Raw genomic sequence first — 6,847 nt, 5'->3', positions numbered from 1 at the left:
AGAGTGACGGGAGCGGCACAATTCAGAAAAAGCGCTCAGCTCGCCGAGAAAATGCGATTTAAGCAATAAAATTAAAAATGCTTATAAAACATAAACCAAACGTTGGAGGTGGTCATTTCTTCATGCGCAGTGATAAAGTCGGCACTCTAAAGCACCCGAGAGCGTTTTTTTCGATGCCAACCTAACCAGAGTGACGGGAGCGGCACAATTCAGAAAAAGTGCTCAGCTCGCCGAGAAAATGCGATTTAAGCAATAAAATTAAAAATGCTTATTAAACATAAACCAAACGTTGGAGGTGGTCATTTATTCATGCGCAGTGATAAACTCGGCACTCTAAAGCACCCGAGAGCGTTTTTTTCGATGCCAACCTAACCAGAGTGACGGGAGCGGCACAATTCAGAAAAAGTGCTCAGCTCGCCGAGAAAATGCGATTTAAGCAATAAAATTAAAAATGCTTATAAAACATAAACCAAACGTTGGAGGTGGTCATTTCTTAATGCGCAGTAATAAACTCGGCACTCTAAAGCACCCGAGAGCGTTTTTTTCGATGCCAACCTAACCAGAGTGACGGGAGCGGCACAATTCAGAAAAAGTGCTCAGCTCGCCGAGAAAATGCGATTTAAGCAATAAAATTAAAAATGCTTATTAAACATAAACCAAACGTTGGAGGTGGTCATTTCTTCATGCGCAGTGAATAACTCGGCACTCTAAAGCACCCGAGAGCGTTTTTTTCGATGCCAACCTAACCAGAGTGACGGGAGCGGCACAATTCAGAAAAAGCGCTCAGCTCGCCGAGAAAATGCGATTTAAGCAATAAAATTAAAAATGCTTATAAAACATAAACCAAACGTTGGAGGTGGTCATTTCTTAATGCGCAGTAATAAACTCGGCACTCTAAAGCACCCGAGAGCGTTTTTTTCGATGCCAACCTAACCAGAGTGACGAGAGCGGCACAATTCAGAAAAAGTGCTCACCTCGCCGAGAAAATGCGATTTAAGCAATAAAATTAAAAATGCTTATTAAACATAAACCAAACGTTGGAGGTGGTCATTTCTTCATGCGCAGTGAATAACTCGGCACTCTAAAGCACCCGAGAGCGTTTTTTTCGATGCCAACCTAACCAGAGTGACGGGAGCGGCACAATTCAGAAAAAGCGCTCAGCTCGCCGAGAAAATGCGATTTAAGCAATAAAATTAAAAATGCTTATAAAACATAAACCAAACGTTGGAGGTGGTCATTTCTTAATGCGCAGTAATAAACTCGGCACTCTAAAGCACCCGAGAGCGTTTTTTTCGATGCCAACCTAACCAGAGTGACGGGAGCGGCACAATTCAGAAAAAGTGCTCAGCTCGCCGAGAAAATGCGATTTAAGCAATAAAATTAAAAATGCTTATAAAACATAAACCAAACGTTGGAGGTGGTCATTTCTTAATGCGCAGTAATAAACTCGGCACTCTAAAGCACCCGAGAGCGTTTTTTTCGATGCCAACCTAACCAGAGTGACGGGAGCGGCACAATTCAGAAAAAGCGCTCAGCTCGCCGAGAAAATGCGATTTAAGCAATAAAATTAAAAATGCTTATTAAACATAAACCAAACGTTGGAGGTGGTCATTTCTTCATGCGCAGTGAATAACTCGGCACTCTAAAGCACCCGAGAGCGTTTTTTTCGATGCCAACCTAACCAGAGTGACGGGAGCGGCACAATTCAGAAAAAGCGCTCAGCTCGCCGAGAAAATGCGATTTAAGCAATAAAATTAAAAATGCTTATAAAACATAAACCAAACGTTGGAGGTGGTCATTTCTTCATGCGCAGTGATAAACTCGGCACTCTAAAGCACCCGAGAGCGTTTTTTTCGATGCCAACCTAACCAGAGTGAAGGGAGCGGCACAATTCAGAAAAAGTGCTCAGCTCGCCGAGAAAATGCGATTTAAGCAATAAAATTAAAAATGCTTATAAAACATAAACCAAACGTTGGAGGTGGTCATTTCTTCATGCGCAGTGAATAACTCGGCACTCTAAAGCACCCGAGAGCGTTTTTTTCGATGCCAACCTAACCAGAGTGACGGGAGCGGCACAATTCAGAAAAAGTGCTCAGCTCGCCGAGAAAATGCGATTTAAGCAATAAAATTAAAAATGCTTATAAAACATAAACCAAACGTTGGAGGTGGTCATTTCTTAATGCGCAGTAATAAACTCGGCACTCTAGAGCACCCGAGAGCGTTTTTTTCGATGCCAACCTAACCAGAGTGACGGGAGCGGCACAATTCAGAAAAAGTGCTCAGCTCGCCGAGAAAATGCGATTTAAGCAATAAAATTAAAAATGCTTATAAAACATAAACCAAACGTTGGAGGTGGTCATTTCTTCATGCGCAGTGAATAACTCGGCACTCTAAAGCACCCGAGAGCGTTTTTTTCGATGCCAACCTAACCAGAGTGACGGGAGCGGCACAATTCAGAAAAAGTGCTCAGCTCGCCGAGAAAATGCGATTTAAGCAATAAAATTAAAAATGCTTATAAAACATAAACCAAACGTTGGAGGTGGTCATTTCTTCATGCGCAGTGATAAAGTCGGCACTCTAAAGCACCCGAGAGCGTTTTTTTCGATGCCAACCTAACCAGAGTGACGGGAGCGGCACAATTCAGAAAAAGTGCTCAGCTCGCCGAGAAAATGCGATTTAAGCAATAAAATTAAAAATGCTTATTAAACATAAACCAAACGTTGGAGGTGGTCATTTCTTCATGCGCAGTGATAAACTCGGCACTCTAAAGCACCCGAGAGCGTTTTTTTCGATGCCAACCTAACCAGAGTGACGGGAGCGGCACAATTCAGAAAAAGTGCTCAGCTCGCCGAGAAAATGCGATTTAAGCAATAAAATTAAAAATGCTTATAAAACATAAACCAAACGTTGGAGGTGGTCATTTCTTAATGCGCAGTAATAAACTCGGCACTCTAAAGCACCCGAGAGCGTTTTTTTCGATGCCAACCTAACCAGAGTGACGGGAGCGGCACAATTCAGAAAAAGTGCTCAGCTCGCCGAGAAAATGCGATTTAAGCAATAAAATTAAAAATGCTTATTAAACATAAACCAAACGTTGGAGGTGGTCATTTCTTCATGCGCAGTGAATAACTCGGCACTCTAAAGCACCCGATAGCGTTTTTTTCGATGCCAACCTAACCAGAGTGACGGGAGCGGCACAATTCAGAAAAAGTGCTCAGCTCGCCGAGAAAATGCGATTTAAGCAATAAAATTAAAAATGCTTATAAAACATAAACCAAACGTTGGAGGTGGTCATTTCTTAATGCGCAGTAATAAACTCGGCACTCTAAAGCACCCGAGAGCGTTTTTTTCGATGCCAACCTAACCAGAGTGACGGGAGCGGCACAATTCAGAAAAAGTGCTCAGCTCGCCGAGAAAATGCGATTTAAGCAATAAAATTAAAAATGCTTATAAAACATAAACCAAACGTTGGAGGTGGTCATTTCTTAATGCGCAGTAATAAACTCGGCACTCTAAAGCACCCGAGAGCGTTTTTTTCGATGCCAACCTAACCAGAGTGACGGGAGCGGCACAATTCAGAAAAAGCGCTCAGCTCGCCGAGAAAATGCGATTTAAGCAATAAAATTAAAAATGCTTATAAAACATAAACCAAACGTTGGAGGTGGTCATTTCTTCGTGCGCAGTGAATAACTCGGCACTCTAAAGCACCCGAGAGCGTTTTTTTCGATGCCAACCTAGCCAGAGTGACGGGAGCGGCACAATTCAGAAAAAGTGCTCAGCTCGCCGAGAAAATGCGATTTAAGCAATAAAATTAAAAATGCTTATAAAACATAAACCAAACGTTGGAGGTGGTCATTTCTTAATGCGCAGTAATAAACTCGGCACTCTAAAGCACCCGAGAGCGTTTTTTTCGATGCCAACCTAACCAGAGTGACGGGAGCGGCACAATTCAGAAAAAGTGCTCAGCTCGCCGAGAAAATGCGATTTAGGCAATAAAATTAAAAATGCTTATAAAACATAAACCAAACGTTGCAGGTGGTCATTTCTTAATGCGCAGTAATAAACTCGGCACTCTAAAGCACCCGAGAGCGTTTTTTTCGATGCCAACCTAACCAGAGTGACGGGAGCGGCACAATTCAGAAAAAGCGCTCAGCTCGCCGAGAAAATGCGATTTAAGCAATAAAATTAAAAATGCTTATAAAACATAAACCAAACGTTGGAGGTGGTCATTTCTTCATGCGCAGTGAATAACTCGGCACTCTAAAGCACCCGAGAGCGTTTATTTCGATGCCAAGTGACGGGAGCGGCACAATTCAGAAAAAGTGCTCAGCTCGCCGAGAAAATGCGATTTAAGCAATAAAATTAAAAATGCTTATAAAACATAAACCAAACGTTGGAGGTGGTCATTTCTTAATGCGCAGTAATAAACTCGGCACTCTAAAGCACCCGAGAGCGTTTTTTTTCGATGCCAACCTAACCAGAGTGGCGGGAGCGGCACAATTCAGAAAAAGTGCTCAGCTCGCCGAGAAAATGCGATTTAAGCAATAAAATTAAAAATGCTTATAAAACATAAACCAAACGTTGGAGGTGGTCATTTCTTAATGCGCAGTAATAAACTCGGCACTCTAAAGCACCCGAGAGCGTTTTTTTCGATGCCAACCTAACCAGAGTGACGGGAGCGGCACAATTCAGAAAAAGTGCTCAGCTCGCCGAGAAAATGCGATTTAAGCAATAAAATTAAAAATGCTTATTAAACATAAACCAAACGTTGGAGGTGGTCATTTCTTCATGCGCAGTGAATAACTCGGCACTCTAAAGCACCCGAGAGCGTTTTTTTCGATGCCAACCTAACCAGAGTGACGGGAGCGGCACAATTCAGAAAAAGCGCTCAGCTCGCCGAGAAAATGCGATTTAAGCAATAAAATTAAAAATGCTTATAAAACATAAACCAAACGTTGGAGGTGGTCATTTCTTAATGCGCAGTAATAAACTCGGCACTCTAAAGCACCCGAGAGCGTTTTTTTCGATGCCAACCTAACCAGAGTGACGGGAGCGGCACAATTCAGAAAAAGTGCTCAGCTCGCCGAGAAAATGCGATTTAAGCAATAAAATTAAAAATGCTTATTAAACATAAACCAAACGTTGGAGGTGGTCATTTCTTCATGCGCAGTGAATAACTCGGCACTCTAAAGCACCCGAGAGCGTTTTTTTCGATGCCAACCTAACCAGAGTGACGGGAGCGGCACAATTCAGAAAAAGCGCTCAGCTCGCCGAGAAAATGCGATTTAAGCAATAAAATTAAAAATGCTTGTAAAACATAAACCAAACGTTGGAGGTGGTCATTTCTTAATGCGCAGTAATAAACTCGGCACTCTAAAGCACCCGAGAGCGTTTTTTTCGATGCCAACCTAACCAGAGTGACGGGAGCGGCACAATTCAGAAAAAGTGCTCAGCTCGCCGAGAAAATGCGATTTAAGCAATAAAATTAAAAATGCTTATAAAACATAAACCAAACGTTGGAGGTGGTCATTTCTTAATGCGCAGTAATAAACTCGGCACTCTAAAGCACCCGAGAGCGTTTTTTTCGATGCCAACCTAACCAGAGTGACGGGAGCGGCACAATTCAGAAAAAGTGCTCAGCTCGCCGAGAAAATGCGATTTAAGCAATAAAATTAAAAATGCTTATAAAACATAAACCAAACGTTGGAGGTGGTCATTTCTTAATGCGCAGTAATAAACTCGGCACTCTAAAGCACCCGAGAGCGTTTTTTTCGATGCCAACCTAACCAGAGTGACGGGAGCGGCACAATTCAGAAAAAGTGCTCAGCTCGCCGAGAAAATGCGATTTAAGCAATAAAATTAAAAATGCTTATAAAACATAAACCAAACGTTGGAGGTGGTCATTTCTTAATGCGCAGTAATAAACTCGGCACTCTAAAGCACCCGAGAGCGTTTTTTTCGATGCCAACCTAACCAGAGTGACGGGAGCGGCACAATTCAGAAAAAGCGCTCAGCTCGCCGAGAAAATGCGATTTAAGCAATAAAATTAAAAATGCTTATATAACATAAACCAAACGTTGGAGGTGGTCATTTCTTCGTGCGCAGTGAATAACTCGGCACTCTAAAGCACCCGAGAGCGTTTTTTTCGATGCCAACCTAACCAGAGTGACGGGAGCGGCACAATTCAGAAAAAGTGCTCAGCTCGCCGAGAAAATGCGATTTAAGCAATAAAATTAAAAATGCTTATAAAACATAAACCAAACGTTGGAGGTGGTCATTTCTTAATGCGCAGTAATAAACTCGGCACTCTAAAGCACCCGAGAGCGTTTTTTTCGATGCCAACCTAACCAGAGTGACGGGAGCGGCACAATTCAGAAAAAGTGCTCAGCTCGCCGAGAAAATGCGATTTAAGCAATAAAATTAAAAATGCTTATTAAACATAAACCAAACGGTGGAGGTGGTCATTTCTTCGTGCGCAGTGAATAACTCGGCACTCTAAAGCACCCGAGAGCGTTTTTTTCGATGCCAACCTAACCAGAGTGACGGGAGCGGCACAATTCAGAAAAAGCGCTCAGCTCGCCGAGAAAATGCGATTTAAGCAATAAAATTAAAAATGCTTATAAAACATAAACCAAACGTTGGAGGTGGTCATTTCTTCATGCGCAGTGATAAACTCGGCACTCTAAAGCACCCGAGAGCGTTTTTTTCGATGCCAACCTAACCAGAGTGACGGGAGCGGCACAATTCAGAAAAAGTGCTCAGCTCGCCGAGAAAATGCGATTTAAGCAATAAAATTAAAAATGCTTATAAAACATAAACCAAACGTTGGAGGTGGTCATTTCTTCAT

This window comes from Syngnathus typhle, unplaced genomic scaffold, assembly GCF_033458585.1.
Source record: "Syngnathus typhle isolate RoL2023-S1 ecotype Sweden unplaced genomic scaffold, RoL_Styp_1.0 HiC_scaffold_47, whole genome shotgun sequence".
NCBI classification, from domain to species: domain Eukaryota; kingdom Metazoa; phylum Chordata; class Actinopteri; order Syngnathiformes; family Syngnathidae; genus Syngnathus; species Syngnathus typhle.
This window is presented reverse-complemented; position numbering follows the sequence as displayed.